The sequence below is a fragment of the Theobroma cacao genome, chromosome 5 (assembly GCF_053813885.1).
Source record: "Theobroma cacao isolate CCN51 chromosome 5, ASM5381388v1, whole genome shotgun sequence".
Taxonomy (NCBI): domain Eukaryota; kingdom Viridiplantae; phylum Streptophyta; class Magnoliopsida; order Malvales; family Malvaceae; genus Theobroma; species Theobroma cacao.
This window is the reverse complement of record NC_142643.1, coordinates 24,188,147-24,207,489: the sequence shown is the minus strand read 5'-3', so window position 1 is coordinate 24,207,489 and position 19,343 is coordinate 24,188,147. Positions and strand designations below refer to the sequence as shown.

The 19,343-nt window shown below is 32.2% G+C and overlaps 1 long non-coding RNA gene across 1 annotated transcript; it reads left to right on the top strand.

Moving 5' to 3' along the window:
- Positions 1-3,256, top strand: LOC108661849 (uncharacterized). The gene is made up of 2 exons (XR_016026203.1): positions 1-111; positions 509-3,256. It is a non-coding gene; the product is annotated as an uncharacterized LOC108661849 (long non-coding RNA).
- Positions 3,257-19,343: the final 16,087 nt, after the last annotated feature.

Genomic DNA, 19,343 nt, shown 5'->3' with positions numbered 1-19,343 from the left:
AAAATTGCCAAGCATAGCTTTGGGTTTGGTCTTTTGGTCTTTGGTTCTCATGTGTGGCTTAAGTCTTCCACTTCCTAATGCCATTTTTCTAGATTTTTCCTTTCCCTCTAGGTTCATTCGCCCTCTCTTTTATTACTTTCTCCATTGTTTAGTTTCTAGATTTTTCCATTCTCTCTAAGTTTCTTCACCCTCTCTTTTTTTTACCTTCTTTACTCTTTGCATCTTTATGTTTTCTTTTTTCACTGTTCTTTTCATTTTTTTTTTTTACTTTCTTCGTTTGTTTTCCTACTTTTTTTCTTCATTTTGTTGAGTCTTTGATTTATTCAACCACTGTTCTTCTAGGGTTCTTTACTTATTTGTATTTTGATTTGTGATTTGTATTTTTTTTTTTTTTTTGCATTTTGGTTTCATTGTTGTATGAATCTTTCTATCTTTGTCTTTTTCGTTTCTCACTTCTTTCTTGCCTTCAATTGTTCTTAACTTTTGTGATTCATTTTGTGACTTTCAGATCTTAACCACCAACTTGGAGGCTTCGCTATATACTTGCTAAAAGAAATAAGGTTGTCCATGGGGAAGCATCGGTGGGCTTGGTTCATCAATTAAGGGTAATTTTCAGTGAATTTATCATATCGAAAGCTTTTTTCCGCATTGTACTATATGAGTTTAGTTCTCTGTCTCTCTTGCTCTTTTAGACTTTCTTTTTTTTCTTTTATTGCTTTTATTTTTCCCAAATTTTGATGGGATTCTAGAACATTCCTTAGCCTATTTCTTAAGTATGCTTTTCTCTTTGATTGTTTTTCCATTGAGGTTGTCAATATGCCTTATGCCTTTTGTTTCAATAAGTTGTTGGAATTTATTTTTGTCATTTCTTGACATGGATGTGAGATACTGAGTCTCTACTTTCCATGGATTTTTCTTTGATTCGTTTATGGAATTCAAATTTCTGTAATCTGTTGTAAGGCTTTCATATGATGAAAACACATATGCCCTTGTGTGTGTTTTTTTGGCTCTTTAGACCTAATTTTTCTCTATTTTTGCTAGTAATATAAAATTCTAATTAGCATAATTCTTGAGTACTTGGAATTTTTTATTATATTGATATTATTATTTTTTCCTTGGACATTGTTAATTGGGATAATTAGGGATTTCATATGAAAATCATGCATATTCATGTTATTTGGGTTTTTCTTTTTTACTCATTAATGCTTTTAAATGTAAAAGTTTTGTTGGATCAGTTGAAATCTTTATTTTTATAAATTTGAAATCTAAAGTATCACACAATGTCTGTTGTTGGTAGAAATCTTTTTTGTTTGATTGGTCTAGAATTAAAATGATAAGCCCATTTTAGTTCTTAATGGAGGAGAATGAGGAATATTAGTAATTTCAATAAAATATATATTGTATAAGCATGTTATTTATCATATTAAAATTATTTGAAAATAGTTGAATAGTTTAATTGTTTAAAGGACTTTTTTTTAATAAATTGATTGCAAAGAAATGTACATATATGTATAAAAAATATTTTTTATAAAAAATATTAAAATATTCGATAATCAAATTGTTTGGGTCTTTGTAAAAAATAATTTTTCTTGATTCCATTAGTTATTAATCCCATACCATTAATTTGTGGTTACTGCTGATCGATTTTATGTTTTTTATCATGTTGAGAAGAAAGGAGACTGGCTATTTGTTTTTTCAAGTCTTAGGATAGATTGAATAATCTACCAATAGTTATTTTGTAGGTTTTAGGCTGTGAAAATTTAATGATATGAGATTTATGAAAGTAGATTTGGTTTTAAGGATTTGAATAATTAGCAAAGCAACTACTTTATGATGCAATTGGTGATGATTGTGTGTTTGAGTTGCTTAAGGACACTGAAATCTTATTGAAAGTAGTCATTCACTGGGTTGTAGATGCTGCAAATTGTGACCTATCACAAGGTAATGTTTCTTATCTTATTTTTCTTTACTTATCCATTAATTACTTTATTATTTATCAAATCAAATTGATACTTGATAGGGACATTGCTCCTGATGGTAAAATGCTACAAGTTAGATAATTTTTTGATTGGGTTTTAACTTTCATGGATTAGATTGAGAAACAAGAGCACAAAATCTCTTTATAATTTTATCCAAAATGCAAGCTACCATGATGAAACTAATGATCAATATGATGATCATATAAATTAGTAATACCTGTAATTTGTTATAGTATTATATAGATTTTAGGTCATCAAGAAAGATTGGGAGCAGGTATACATCAACACAGCCTCAAATATTCTAACATAAATTGTTTAAGCTCTCATTACATGTTGCTACATTAATGTTTGATAGTACAAGAATCAATTATATTTTCTTTCAATAGTATATAAACAACTGTCAAATCATATGCTCATCTAATTGTGTTTATTTATACTTTATCTAATTGTCTTCTCGAATAGTTTGCACTTACTTGCATATAAAATTAGTCTTGCCTATAGCATTGAAAGCTCTCATAATCAATTTAAATGCAAGTCTTGCCTTCATCTAATTGTCTTCTTTTGCTTTTTTGTTGATTAAATACAAATCCTCAATTCTAAATACCATTTCTTGGTGTTTATATTACATGAATTGATTGCTCAGCATAATATATATTTATCATAGAATGGCTTACCTCTTTATTAATTTCACAAATGATACATACAATTTCCTACCATCAACAAATAATTTTAATTCATGTTTGTTTCCTACCTTTAAAAACCTATGTATCATATTAGTTGCATTTATGTTCTGTACCATTTTGACACTCATGTTTTCCATTTATATAACGAACTTACTGCTGGTTAGAATTTCCATTTCCTTGAACATTTAGTATACTTAATTGATTAGAACACATTTTTGTTCTTATTTTATTTGTATAATTTTCTTATTTTTTTTAAAAAAATCTCATACAGTTTTTATGTTCCTATCTCATGCTTACTTTTCTACACAAACACATTTACATATTCCCTTCACAACTTAACATTTGAAACGACATGAAATATTGATATATAATATTGTTTACTACATGCAGGATCATATCCGACAAACTAGTATGAAAGATCCTAGCTCACTACAAGCTTTTTGTTCGCCTTTCATTAGATTAGCAATTACAAAATAAAATGCCTTCTTAATTTCGTATGAAGGCACCAACTTTACACAAACATTATTAAATATCCATGACCTCAGTGTAAACTTTTGTTTTGACTTTTATACATAACAACCTACAGAAAAAGAATTGGCAATTGCACATCACAAAGCTTCATTTTTGTATGGAAGCACCATCGTTGGCTACACTAACACTACTTATATATTTTGTAAAACAAAATTTTGTACATCTCAATGTAAACCGACAATTGTATTATTCTCAACTTAATTAAAAAAAAATTGCTATCTTAAGTGCATCGCATGGGCAGCGTACTAGTAAAAATATAAAGGGAAGCCCAATGGAGCTTCCACACTTGGCCACCTGGAGATTTCAAGAAGGCTTTCAATAGGACTCCCAAATTTTACCAAATGGATCAAAAGGAAGGAGTTGTGATGTGTTTCGTGGGTGGGCCACATTAAGGGTATAAGTTGAGTGGGTTGTGTGCAGCGCATGGGTTTACCTCTAGTATATTAAAAGTGGCTACAAATACTATATATAAAAAGAAACCCCAACAGGCTTCCACACTTGGTCACGTGAAGGCTTAACGAGGGCTTCCAACAGGACTTTCAAATATTGCCATGTGGACCTAGACAAGGGGAGTTGTGATGTGTTTGGTGGGCGGGCCACACTAAAGGGTATAAGCTGGCCGAACTATGTGCAATGTACAGGTTTACCTCTAGTATATTAAAAATGACAACAAATTGGGACTGTTCCAATTGATGTCCAATTGAATGAAAAGTGTGTTATTTAAATAAGCCCACTACAATTTTTTTTTGGTTTTTATAAGATGGCCTTTTTGATGATTGTGGGTCTTTTTTTGGCTTTTCACGATCAATTTTTCCTTTATCTTGAAGGTGATTTTGGGTTTTAATATATTTACATGTTATTTTGGTCTTTTTAATTACCATGCTTCTTGATTTTTTCCTCCCTCAGTCTCTTCGCCCTCTCACATCTCTTACTGTCTCTATTGATTTCATCTTCTTCTCCTCTTTCTGTAGTATTCCTTTTTTTTTTATTTTGGTCTTTTCAATTACCATGCTTTTAGATTTTTTCCTCCCTCGATCTCTCGCCCTTTCACATTTCTTACTTTTTCTGTTGATTTCATCTTCTTTTGCTCTTTTTCCAATGTTCTTTTTTTTTTTTATTTTGTTTTGTTTCCTTTCTTTTGGTGTTTTTTTGTTCATTTTCTTTGCTCTTTGATTTGTTGAGTTGTTGTTCTTTTTTATTTCTTTACTTTTTTTGTATTTTGATTTGCATTCTTTTTCTTTTTTCATGTCATTTGGTGTTGTTCTTGACTTTTTTATTTTAACTTTTGTAACACCCCTAACTTTTGATGTAAATTAAGTAAAACTAAGGACGATTTATGAAATATGTGGAGTCTTGAGGACTTTGATAATAAATTATGTATGCCAAGAGTTTGAGAATGCACATATTGACATTTAGTCAAAATTATGAGGAAATATGTGATAAGTCCTATAGTTTGAGGTTTCGATCTAAGTTTGACATTATATTTGTGAATGTTTATGTATGGAATCAAGTTAAATGAATGATTTGAGGTGTGATATTAATAGGAAATGAAACTGGAGTGTTAGGCTTGAATTTTAGGAGTTTGAAAAGCTGAAAACTGCTTACAGGAGAAAATGTATCGATACATCCCTTTATGTATTGATACATTCTTGGAAGGATGAACAATAAAGGCCTCCAGGAGATTTTCTATCGATACATTCAATAATGTATCTATAGATTTGGCCAAAGATGAATATGTATCAATACATTGTCCAAATGTATCGATACATTTGAAGCAGAAAGCACCCAGGGGAAAAAGTATCGATACATTCCCTTTATGTATCGATACGCGTTGGGGTAGTGAGCATTCCGCCTAAAATGTATCAATACATTACCCTAATGTATTGATACATTCAGTCGAAACAAAGGCAAATGTATCAATACATCACTGAAGAAAGGTAAAAATAAAAAGGGAATTCAGGCTATTCGCCCTATTTAGCCAAAAACCTAACCTCTCTTTCTCACTCTAACCTCTTAACACCTTTTACCCTAAACGAATTTTTGAAGAAATTTAAAGCTAATCCAAGATTGGCGAAATGTTATTGAGGTGAGATTAAATGTTTTTGTCGATTATTTTTCAATTTAATTGGTTAGATTATAAGAATTCCATTTTTCCAACTTTGGTGAATCTCCCCCAATTTAGCTAGAATTTGGAGCTAAGATTTGTGCAATCTAACTTCTACGGTATGGGTTTAGCTCATTGTTAAAGGATTTGAGCTTAAATAATTGGATTGCTAAGATTTGGTTAATTGTGGAAAAGTTGACATTTTTCGAAAGTTAGGATTTGAATAATAATTTGATGTTTTAACATGTTCTTAGGGGAAATAGAATCAATGGACTCATTGGGGAGCTAGAGGACGATTGGAGGCTGAAGTTAAGCTTAGTGGTGGGAGCACCTTCAATTTGTCACAGTGAGAAGGTTATTTTTACAAATGCATGTGATACATGGCTCCTTGATTGAGGCGCTGCCATGGTATTAGAATAGAATGTGTCTATATATGTGTGTATATGGTTGCCTAGATGTGAATACTTAGGTTAGAGAACTAAAATATGGATTGAGTATTTGTGAGTTGTGATGTGAGTCACGTGGGTGCCCTATGTTGTGTGTGTGCCTAGACTAGGATGTTTAGAGGCTAATATAAACCATAGGAGTAGGTTACCCTAGGAGAATAATGTGCTAAGAGGATTTGATTAAATAATGTCTTGGAGATATAGGGACACCTAGATCCTAACTGAGCTTAAGATGATTGAAGCTCGAAGAGTGTGATTTATGGTTTGATATGGAAATATGACTAATAAAGGCATAAAGGCCTTGTTTAAGGATTTGTATTTTGAACATTGATTTGAATTGTGGTTGAGTGGAGTTCTGCCTTTTGAGACCATTTATGTACTTGTAGGGATTGTGGTAAGCAGGGATACTGGTATTAGTCCCACTTGTGATTCTCGCCTGTAGTGTTTTGATGCCACCCGTTCGATAGCACTTTAGGTGATGCTGACCATTAGGAGATTACTTTGATCGATGATTTGACTCTCTGCCAATTGCTCCAATGCTGTATGTGATTTGTTCTCCACCAAAGGCTTTGCCCTGAGCGCGATTTGATCCTTTGCCTGTTGGCCACCAAGTGTGATTTGATTGTGTATAGGGGAGGACCACTCATTGATTTGATTTGATATGTACACTACGTGAGAGAGCCTCGTAGAGACAAAGATAAATGTGATTGATTCTAATGGGATACGCGGGAACTAGAGTGTGCCATAGAAAATGATTTGAATAACCTGATTGGCTTTGAAAATAAGCCTCATGTTGTGTAATGATATTGGTGACATTGAGAATGACCATATGCTCTATATTGGAGACTTTAAGGATAATGACACACCCTACATTTGCAGACGTTTGCTAGAACATTTGAATGCATTAATAGTGGAATATTATTATATGTGTTTATATAAGTATATTTGATTGTGCTTATCTGCACCACTCACTGAGTAATCGAGTACTCACCCATTTGTATACAATGTGTAGATAAATAGGCCATCGAAGAGTGTGGTAAAGGTCGTTCAATAATGGATTGATTTTGGTATCTAGTAGGTTCCTCTCCGTTGCGTCAGTCATGGGCTTCTACTTCGCATTTAGTTTGTTGTGTATGTAGGCATGCTGTGCCATATAAAGTTTATGTGTAAAGGTTATTGCATACGAACCTGCCTTTGATGGCTAATGTATGGCTTTATGAATATTTGTATGGATTGTGAGCCAAGGATAATGTATTATATTTGAATTTCCTTATGAAAGTTAGATCGCTAAATCCCTTGGCATTTGTGTTGTATAAAGATAGACTGTGAGGCTTGCTTGGGTCTAATAGACTTGTTTGTTGGGTTCGTGCATAGGTCATGAACCCCCGATTTAAGTTGTGACAACTTTGGTTTTTGCTTTGCAAGTTCATTTCATTTGTTATTTGTTTTGGCTTGGTTGTTTACTTGGTGTTCTAGATTTTGTTTACTTTGGTTTTTTTTTTTGCTTTATTGGTTTACTTTAGTTGTATATATAAGGAATTATTGTTTCTTGATTAAAAAAATTGACACCCAACATAGCGAGGACACCACTCTAGTATTGTTAAAACGAAACTCCAAAAGAGTCTGCACGTTAGACCACATCCATACCACCACATTTGTGCACCACGTGTACTGGCTTGGGGATTGAATGGGGGCATGAGGTGAGGCTAAAAGGTTAAAACGATACTTGTTTAGTGCATTTTGCAAGTGTTCTTTTAGCATCCAAAGGTGTCTTTCATTATGCTAGTCTTTTTATGAAGCTAGTGATTATTGCAAGGATTTTTTTAGTATCTCTCCATCTTTTTAGCATCCTTCCGTGAATCTAGTGCTTATTGCAAGAATCTTTTTAGCATTCTTCATTTCAAACAATAGCAAAGCACAATGTAACTTTACATGGGTCTTTTCATAAATGATTTTTGTGATTTTTTTTGGATGGCTATACTATGCTTGATAGTTTGTTTATTGGGAAGTGAAGCCTTACGTGAGGCTTGAAATGGGTTGTCTAATATTTTTTAGTGATCAATGTCTTATTTTCTTTTGAACGTCTTTCAAATCTTTTCCTTCTTAGTGTTATCGACTTGAGTGGGATTGTTTATTTTCTCTTGAAGTTTCTTGCACTATATTATACTTTCAGTTTTCTCATTTTTGCTTTTTCTTTTGTTTCTTCTTTTTGGTTTCATTTTCTTATGGCTTGTATTTTCTTTTGATTTATTTTGGATTAGGATTTTTTATTTTTTATTTGGTTTCATATTGTCTGCTGGTTTTGGTTTTGGTTTTTCTTTTTTTCTTTTGGTTTATTATGCTTTAATTTGTGTGTATTATGTTTAGATTTTGTTGTAGAGTTTGTTTTGACTATTGTCAAACCCTGTTCTATAAAATAATTACGACGTCATTTACATGCTCAATAGAATGTTTGTATATTTAGGAAGTTCGAGGAATCATTAAAAGACGATATTGCCCCTAATGATACCATTAAGTCGATTAAGCCTCAACTAGTTCAAATAAGAATTTTAAGGTGAAATTAAGAGTTTCACAGTTCAGGGATGACTCAAAATGGTAATTCGAAGTTCGAGGATCAATTTGGAATCAAATCGAAATTTTCACTATCTAGGGGCAAAATGGTCATATGCCACTTGGGGACAAAATGGGAATTTTTAAAAAAGATTTTTTGGCCCCATTTGACTTATTGGAGTATGATTTGAAGTTTAGAAGTGAAAAATTTTAATTTCAGTATACTTTAGAGTATAGGGGCGAAATGGTAATTTTACCACCTCGGGGGCAAATCGATAAATTTTCACCCTCGACACTTGTCAAGGCCAAGAGATTTTATTCATCATGGAAATGGATAAACATGAGAAATGTGTGGTGGAGAATTAAAGAATTAAAAGTCAAATATTTAAAATTTGAACCAATAAGGAAATGCTATGTGTCATGTTTTTATTATTTTATTATTTCTTTATAAAAAGGTAAAAAATCAGTCCATTTCTCCCATAGTGATCAGCCAAACCAGAAGAAAAGAGAAACCAAGGAAGAACAAACCCTAGGTAGGAAAAATCAAAGAGAAAGTGTTGGAATTCAAGGATTTGATCAAGCAAAGGTAAAATTTCTTTGATTTTGCTAGTGATTTACCTTACCCATGCATTTTCCCTTAATTTCCATGGTTAAATTACATGTTTTCATGATGAATTCTTGGCTGGTCAAAATGGGTATGGAGAGAGAATGATCTTGGATTGGTTTGATTTTTAGGTATGTTAGTGTTTTTAGGTGATCAATGATGTGTAGCATGAAAACAAGTGAAGAAAACCACCAAAGGTTTGGTGCCCATCAATAGCTGAATTCTCTAAGTGAATAATGAGGAAGAATGAGATGTTATTCTAGGTGATTTGATTAAGAAATAATAGTTTTTGGTGCAGGAATTAATGAATTATGGAGAGAAAATTAAGTAGGAAAAATCACGGAGTTAGTGTACCATTGTTGGCCGAAAGTTCCAAGAAGAAAAGTGAAGATAAATTTTGCCTAATTTTGTGTTAATTAGTTGTGCTTGGTGAATTGAGGGATTGGAAAAGAAATGGAGCAAGTTGGAGTTAAATTGGACGTATTGGCCAATTTATCAGATGAAAAATTGACTTAGGCCAATACCGGGTCTAGATGGCTACCCGTGCATTTTTCATTTCATATCATGCATATATATCGAGCCTGAAATAGCTTATGACTATTAGACACAATTTAATTAGAATATGTGTCATGGATTATGATTAGGTGGTGAGCCATTGGATATGAGTAAAGGACTGTATCCGCGGATTGAAAATAGGAGTATTTCTACTCCTAATACTGTGAGTGAACTTATTATCGTCTTAATTATCTAGAGTAGTTTTATACAATTGTGTGATTTTATGGAAAATGGGTTTAAATGGTAAATTGCTGTGTTTTAGGAGAAATTGTGATTTTATAAAATGATTTTATAAATTTTTTAGAAAATTAAATACTGGTTTTGAAAATAGAGTAATTGGAGATTGCCTGTTTGTGTTATAAATTGTGTTTTAAATTATATGGCTTATAACAATATGTGAGCATGAATGGCAAAGTCGGTATTTGTATCAAAATTATATATACTATGTATTCAGCCTTGAGAGGCTAGATTGCGATAAATTGCCATGTCATGTAGATAAGGATTTTATAAATCAGATGGTAGATAAAATAAAGATTAGCTACTGCAGTGGCGGGGTTCCGTGGACCAACCTATTAGAGGGGCACGGTAAACTCCTTTATATTCTTAGCTCGGTCGTAGAGGCGCGTAGGGTATCTCCTGAGGTGGGCTTTTTGAGTGCACTTCACGTTAACCACCACGTGAAATGAGACTCAGTCAACGCCAAGGAACGACTGCTTTTTTTTCAAAATAAAAATAAGTTTTGTGATTATATAAAATTTTTCACAGCCTTGGCGGACTCGGTTGGATACCTTTGGTCCAGGTGTCCCCGAGTACAGGATTTGGCATGAGCCAAGTTTTGAGAAATTCACGAGCCATATTGATTATTTGGTTGAAATGAATATTCATGTTGTGAAAAGTTTGCTGAAATGAATTATTTTTAATTATCTCCCTTTACTCGCCTTTAGATAGTTTAGATGGTGTCTGTTTACTCACTGGGATTATGTAATCATAATCTCACCCATTTTCCTATCCATTTTTCAAGCTCAGGACAGTTTGTTGATAGTTGATTAAGACGAGAATTAATCTCGGAGTTGCATCCTAGAAAGTAAGGGTTCGTAGCCCTACACCTTCTTGGTCAGTTGGGGGCTCACGTGTCACTGTAAAAGTAATTTTATACTTTAGTTATCTGATTTAAAGTATGTATGAACATATTTATCTTTTACACCATGTTTTTGGCGAGTTTAGATGTTTTTGAAGAAAAATGACGAAAATGCCCCTGTGAGCCAGAAAATAATATTTTATTATTTTGAATTGGAAACGACTTATGATTTCTTGAAATGCGAGATTTAATAACTGTCGCTCATCGAGGAGATGTGAAAGCTGATGCTAAGCCTTGCGGGGTTTTGATTGGCATTCGGGATAATGAGTGCCTATCGAGACGTCGCGACGATTGTCACGGGCCCGATGGGAGTTTCGGGTCGTGACAACTATACTTTTGGAATCAAAATCTTACCAAATTAGTTTGATTGTACTTTTCTGTTTGCTATTTTAGCTTTTCCCACAACTCAATTTATTTGTATTTTCTTTTTTGATTATGGATTTGGATTCGAATTTTTTCCCTTATTGTAAAATAGATTTCTTGTTATTTTATGGTTTTGATCTTCTTTGTTTTGTTCTGAATCTTTATTTGGTTTGGCTTTTTTCTTACCCTCTGTGATGCAAGTAAACTATTAAATGTTGCTTCTTTGTTTTTGTTTTCATTTTGTGTTTGATTTAGGTTTTCAAAATAGGCTATTAGTTAATTGGTATAATTGTGTTTAATGTTTTATTCATTAGCTTTAAATAGAGAAAATTTTTAAGGTTTGTGGTGAGATTTTTTGACCTCTTGGAATGTATGTATTTGTTCTTTCAGATTTATTGATTGATTGGTTTGCCATAATATGATGTTCTTCTTTTATTTGTTTTTGTTTTGTATATTGTGAGAAAGAACAAGTATTCAAAAATAAAGGTAGAGAGTTGTGTTCTTAAGTTTGATACATAATTGAATTTGTTGAAATGTTTTTTCAAATTTAGCAAATTAGTTTGATTGTAGTTTAAGATTGTTAAATATTATTTTAATTTGTTTTTGCTTTCAAGATTCTCCTTTCTTCTATCTTCAAGGTTCATTTTTATTTTGCTTTTTTTTCCCACTTTCTATTATCTCCTAACTTAGAGCAATGTTGGTAGAAATTTATGGAAAGACACTTACAAAATGCAAATATATCTTCAATTGATTTTATTATCTTTTATTAGTTTACTTTCATTTGGTTTGGGTTATTAAATTTCTATTTGCTCTATTCTTGTTATTGTTGGCTCCATATATTTTTAATGATAATTGTTGTTCAATTTTCTACTCACGCAAGTGCACGTATCGCTAACAAGTAATATAATGACGAAACAAAGTATCGTTCCTACGAAGAATTGAATTAATTCCTAATTGCCAATTACTAAAATTATAAGACCTTAATCTTATCCAAACAATTAAATTTAAAATTATTAAAAAAAGAAAATTAACTAATAAACTGAAACTAGAATTAAATAGTAAATAAAACTCATTTAACCACCAGACCTAAGATTATAATATCCCTTAATACTTCATTTGATTATTGTCTCTCTTTCTTAACTTAGTTTAATAGATTAAATTGCTAACCTAGAGTCCTAAATTATTTACAAGTCTTTGTCGAGTTTCTCATCAAAATACCTCTACCGATTAATTTACTATATGTCTATGCAAATTATATTGAAGAAAGATTCATTAAGTTTGTACTCTAATTTTGGCTACATATGGCTTATAAGTGTATGTCTACCTTATATGCAAATCAAACCACCTAATCAACTAAGTGCATTCGATCATACGCTATTTTATTCAAGGTCTACCTATATCTCCTTTGTCAAGGTTTAACCTAGGTTTCCAATTCAATTTAATTGGTGATCAAGCAATTAGAAGCATTAAGAATAAAATAAAATAAACAACTTAAATCTATCAAACATAAGTAAAAAAAAAGATAAATAATTCAGACTATATATTGAGTTCAATCATAATCTTAGATTAAAAATTTAGTTCCCCATCAAGTCACACATTATCATTGAATAAAGTTTAAACATTAAAAACAAAATCAAGAAAATAAGAGAATAAAAAAAAATATGAAAAAACTCAAGAATTGTATTCTGGATCTCCAAATCTCCTTGAATCCTTCAAATTCTTCTTAGTGTTGTAACTTAGTTTGGCTATATAAATATGTTATGTTAGCAAACTAAAACTCGAAGTCTCCAACCACTTCTCAGTCGTTTCATAAAATAAGAAATGAAAAAATAGTTTTGTTTGTCTGACAAAAAAAAGATTCAGCATGAATTTTTGGTTTTTTTTTTGTTTTAGAAACAAAACATTCTAGCACAAGTAAAATCCAACCTTTGAGAAGGTCTTATTCAGTCACTATGTGGATTACTATTAGAGGCAAAATGCTTGGGTGGCTAAAGATTTGACAAATCCTAAAGGTGAAGAAGCAAAGATTTTAGTTGCAGGATTTTAGTTTGTGTTATTCTCTTTTCGGTGTTTCTTGCTTCATCACAAGTGCTTTTGATTTACTTAGCTCTTGATTACAATAACTAGAGCAAGGTATGTGTGAAACCTTGACCTTCATAGACGCTTAACTTAAGGTGGAACTTATGTTTAAAGGTTTAATTTGAGCTAATGATGCTAGTTTTACATTACTTATAATTATTTTATGTCATTATAGGAGTAGGATTTAGAAATAATTTCAATTGGTGAAGAAAGGTGTATAATGGGCTGTTGCTCTATTTGCATATGTTTCGGTTTTTCAAGCATATCACCCACTAAAGAAGTCCAAATGACATAATTTTTTGACCATTAGAAAGCTAAGAGGTAGGGATACAACTTTTATGTTTACCACTTTGCCTAGTTTTGATGGGAAGTAAGTCAAAATCTTTGTTGAAGTGGAAGTACCGTGCCAGGAGAACAGATTCAAATAGAACATTTGAGCATCACGGCACTAGAAATTGAGAGCCGTGACCCTCACCGTAATTTCCACAAATAACAAGTTTATGGGATTTTTGAAGCTAGGACTTTTGGGGGCTACTTAAGGGACCCCTTTTAGAGGATTATAGACCTTTTTCCAGTGTCAAAAGAGTAGAAAGATTGCACAAGAAAATGAGGAAGACAAGTGATCTTGTTAAGGGCATTATTGTAATTGCATGAAGAATTAGATAAGCTTTAACTATAAAAATCTCATTCTTCCAGCAGCTTCTTTATTTCTCCAGCAACTTCTTCTTCTCCTTCCTCTCATCTCACGTTTCTCTCCTTTTCCATGAAAGTTTCTCTCAAGCTTCCATCACTCTCCTAAACTAACCTTAATTTTGTGCTCTACACACCCCGTTGTAGGGTTTTTCATACTTTTTTACTCTTTCACCTTAAACAAACCCTTAAAAGTCTTTTTTCAATACTTTCTCTCACCAGTTGAACTTTGTAAAGAGAGAAAGAGAGGTTTCATGATTGCTTGAGGACTCTTGGGAAAAAATTTCATTACAATCCACCAAGGTGAGTGATGAATTAAGACTGATTTTAAGTTGTTGATAAAGGCTAATAATTATAGTTATGAATTGTGTATTGCTGAAGTTGTTTATCTATTTCTAGTGTTACTAAAGTAGAAAATTGAATAGCCAATCAAATGGTAATGGAAGATAGATAGGAAAGGCTAGTGAATCTTGATTTTGGAAAATAGCTTTTGGAGTAATATTAATGTAAATTGGATTGGCTGTGATGTTTTTATGTGTGATAGGTTCCAACGAGGCCCTCATCCCCATTTGAACCATTAGGGAAGTTAGAGTCGATTAAAGGTTCAACAAATACAGGTGAGTGAACCTGCATTTCAAAATGTTTTGGGGAAATGTTTACGCGTTTCAATGAATCATTTGGAAATTTAATCAATTTTTGCTTTAAAATTTCCTGGTAACAAGCCCTTGATAAAATGTTTGATGTTGTGAAAGGTGAAATATGTAAAAGGATGAATCCATATGTTTTTGTATAATGTTGATATATATATATATATATATACTATGCCATAAATGGTACCATTGTGTGACAAATGCAACTGTGCATGTGCTGGGTGAGTGTGCACTTGCTAGTGATGATGGTGGTGAGGGAGATGGATGGGATGTCCGATTATGTGCACGATGTGGTGGGATACACATGAGCTGGGTGAGATGGGATGTCCGGTTATGTGCACGATGTGGTGGGATGCACATGAGCTGGGTGACATGCACATAATGAATCTTGAAAATTTACTGTTTATTTGCAAATTGATTTTATTGCAACAAGAAACATTCTGTTTATACTGCCTTGCGTGGATAATTGCTGGAAATTTCCTCTCTTTCTAATTTGATACTAAATATGGTTCCTTCATCATTAAATGATTTAATGACCAGGGGTTTAATGGAGGGATTTTAATAAGAACTTGAACAAAGTTGCATTGTTTTCAAATAAGTGCATCATGATTATAAACTTTCCTTATCGTTACTTATTCCCTTCTTATGTTCACTCATTGAGTTTGTACTCACTGTTTTCAACTTCATGTTTTCATATTAGGAGGCAGTTGGAACCTAGGCCGAGGTGACCACGTAGTTTCATCTCTTTGGTAGGTATGTTGGCATTCAGTAGTCGTCCTTGCACCTTGGTCACTCAACTAGAAGCCCAGTGTCATTTTTGTTTGTAAATATGTACATGTGATGTAAAGCACTAAGATGTAAGCCTTAGAGCATATATGTATATTCTGATTGGTAAACCACCATGAGTGGCAATGGTTAACATTATATGGGTTAATATAAATGCAGTTTTGATTGCTATAGCTGATTAGTAAAGTACTTGAAGGGTGGCATTGTGAGATGTAGCTTTCAGAATAATTGATGGGATGACGAGCAAGATTACGTAAATAGGCTTGCTTGGGCTTAGTGGACTACGTCCATTGAGTCCATGCACCGGTCATGGCTTAGAAATCGGGTTGTGACAGTATGTAACTCTTAAACTTATGCATGTTCATAATTAATTTGAAAATTGCATGAAAAACGCAAACATTGATCTTGTAAGATTCGATTGTTTCTCTGATTAAATGTTAGTTTATTATTTCACTGCGTTATATTTTTAATTTCTTGATTATTTTCATGTTTGACCATGAGGTCGAATCCTAGCATTAACATCTTTTCCAAAGTTGGCTTCTTATCAGGTATAGTGGCTTTAACTTGTGACTAAAAACCCTTATAGAAAACAAGTTGTGATGAATATGTAAGACTCTGATCATTACTCCAAGAAAAATTTGGGTGCTTCCAGCCTAAGTTGTAACTGTTGGAATATGAATTGTTTTATTGACCATTGAAGTTTCCATCAAATTGCATTGATTCATAATAGGCTAGACAACAATCACTTGAATGCTCATTTCCACAGCTCTCATGTCACACAAGGACTCTGAAAAACATTAACACCCGAAGTGTCAATTTTCTGAGACAAAGCATTTACTTGGGTAGTCAAAGCATTGATAGCCAATTCATAATCATTAGCAATGCCCCTAGGCTCAAATTGTTCAAATGGCCATTGATAGTTATAATAATTTATCACCTTAACCAAAAGTACCTGAAAATTTAAAAAAAAAACTTGAATTAAGACTAATATGTGAATATTAATATTTACAAAATAAATAGGAAAACAAATCCCTAGCAACAACGCCAAAAACTTGTTGTCAATTTTGCACACGCAAGTATACGTATCAAACAAGTAATATAGACAATAAGTCCCAAATCGTATCCCATAGGGATTTGCTCTTAATTCTTCACTAAGTTTTAAAATTATGACAAATTAATCTTATTCAACTAACTTGATGTTTTAGAAAATTAATTAAAACTGAATTAAAGCAAATACAAAATTAATTAACAAAAACTAAAAATTCACTTGAGAAAGGCAATAGATTAAAACCTAGGATTATGGGTTCATTCAACACTTCATTTGATACCAGTTTCTCCTATTATTTACATTCATAGGTAGTTTTACCAACTTAGAATCCAAAACTATGTACAAGTCTTCGTCAAGATGCTTGCATAAATACCTAACTTAATTAGTTCACTATATGTCTATAGGATTCTATTAAATTAAGTTCATTAAGCTAGTGTCCTAATTTGGCTATGTATGGCAATTGGCATATGTCTACCCAAATCACAAATCAAATCACCTAAGTGATGTGAACTTACACTATTCAAATCTTAGTCTAATCCAAAATCTTTTTGTCAAGTCTCAATTTGATTCACAAATCAAGTAATTGTTGGCTAGAAAATCAAAAGCATTAAAAACAAATTTGAATAAGCAAAACTGTACCCATTCATATTAAATAAAAGAGAAACAAATATTCAAGTTACATGTTGAAATCCACCACAATCCTTGAAAGAAAATTTAGCTCATAATATCTAATAAAAACTTCATCAAAAGAAAATTAACCATTAATCCAAATCGAAGTAAATAAGAAAAACACATAAATAAAGAGAAAAAACAAATAATGAAGCTTTGTGATCTTGATTCTCCCTTTAATTCTTTTTTTTCTTGCTTTGTTTTTAGCTCTTTTTTTTCAAGAGAAATTGCTTGTTGCCTCTTGCTCTCGAAACCTTTGAAAAAGGCATTTCAAATAGGTTCGAAAGGCCATAGTTTCCAAAATCCTATCAAAAATAGATTTTTGGTAAGTCGTCTGGCGCTACGGCCTTGTCTCTTGGGTACCACGGCACCTTACTCTCGAGCGTCACTATGGTGCTCCTCTCTTATGTTATCTCTACTACACTACTTCATCTTGTGACGCGATTTTCTCCTTATTCCAAATTAAACTAGGAAAAGTGACAAACATTAAAGTTGTATCCCAGGCTATTATCTTTCCAATGGTTCAAGCATCAAATAATTTGGACTTCTTAATTGCAAGACACACATAAAATGCCGCATCATGTTTAGTTTGTGTAGACTGTTGCAGTGTTCCAACTTCAACAAGAAATTTTGACTAAGATCCGATCAGAATTACACAAAGTGGTAAACATCAAAGTTGTACCTCTTTCTCCTATCTTTGTAGTTGTTTAAGAATCCGCTCATTTGAAGTTTTGTAGAGAGAGTTATGGTTAAAATACCACAACATTTTTAGAAAATTCTACACTTAATCATCCTTGCTCCGTTCACCTCTACGAAGTTTTATGCACTTGCACACCTTCAAAACAAGGACTAAATTAGTGATGGGTCAAATTAGGACTTTTAACATAGAAATGTGTTAAAATTACTAAAATTAAAATATTCCAACATGTATTAAACTTAATAATGAAAAGCGTAAAAACTACCTAAAATTACTTAAAACACAAAGACTTAGCTATTTTAATAATCAAAAGGTGGAAAAATAACTCTATATCATGAAGTTATCACACCCCCAAACTTATTATTTTACTGGTTGTCAAGCAAAACATAAACTAAAATGTAAGACCTAAACGAAGAGAAACAACTTAACTAGAAATCAATTGCACCAATTCGTTAATCACCTTTAACATGCTCAAAAGTTAATCCATATTCTCAACTCTAAACGACACACAAATATTATTCAAGTTCATATTTCGAATGAAATGCAAGCTCATTGTCAAGTAGATTTCCACGTGTGTTTGCAATCTTTTCACCTACAATATCATACAATTTTGATAAGTTTATAGTCATGTAAAATTCAAATTAGTAATTAAATTCCAAAAGTTTGCTTTTCATCTCTCTTTCCACTTATGTAGATTAATACTAAGTTAAAGATAAATAGGACTTTAATTAGGCTATAATGTATGGCTAGGGTTTAGGTTGGATATGGGATAATGTATGGCTCAAATCACCTTAAGCCACATAGTCAATCTAAGAGTTATTCAGAGCTTTATTTCTTTCACCTAGTATACCCCATTTTCGTCCAATTGTTGTTTTTTTCAACAATTCATTCTCTCTTTTTTTCTACCTTTTTCTTTTTCTTAATATTACACCCGCAAACTTATTTCTTTTATTGGGTAGTGAGATGAATGCAATCATACTTTTGAACTTTTATCATTTTTCATCTTTACTACCTCTTTCACGATTTAGCTTTTAATACTTCTAAATTGACTTATGCACTTAGGAATGAGGGATGCAAGAATTCTTGGAAATATTAATATAAGGGTCTAGGTTAAAAATGAAGTGTTCAAACAAAGAAAAGGTGTTGTTAGCTCAAATGGGTGAACTAAGAATAAATTATGTAAAGGTAGGCTAAAAAGGCTCAATCGGTCCAAAGATGGCCTAAATTATCTCCTTAACTAAATATAGCCTAAATTTTGCCTTAAGAGAGAATCAAACAAATTCTAGAATTCTAGACACAATTCAAAAATTCACATTCACATAAACCTTATCTAAATATGCATAATCAATCTAAGCAAAAGACATGGTGTTTAAATTGAGTGGAAATCTCATCCTAACAATGAAGCTTAACATGAGAATTTACATACACTCAAACAATATCTACATGTTTGAAAGAATCAAGATAAGAATATGACTCGGTTCTCATCACTGGATAGGTAGATTAAAAACAATTGGCACAATTAAATCTAGTTCAAGTTTTTAAAGCATGCATGAAATTAAAAAAATTTTAACAAAAATAAACTAACCTAAAATATCACAAAAACTAATAACAATAAAACCGACCCCCAAACTTAAATTGCACATTGTCCTCAATATGAAAAGCTAAAAAGAATGAAGAAAACAAACTCCCCTATCAAAGGTGGCAGTGCATTGAAAGCTCTAATTTTCATTCTCTTTATCTATATGGTTTCTAAACTTGCATACTCAACAAA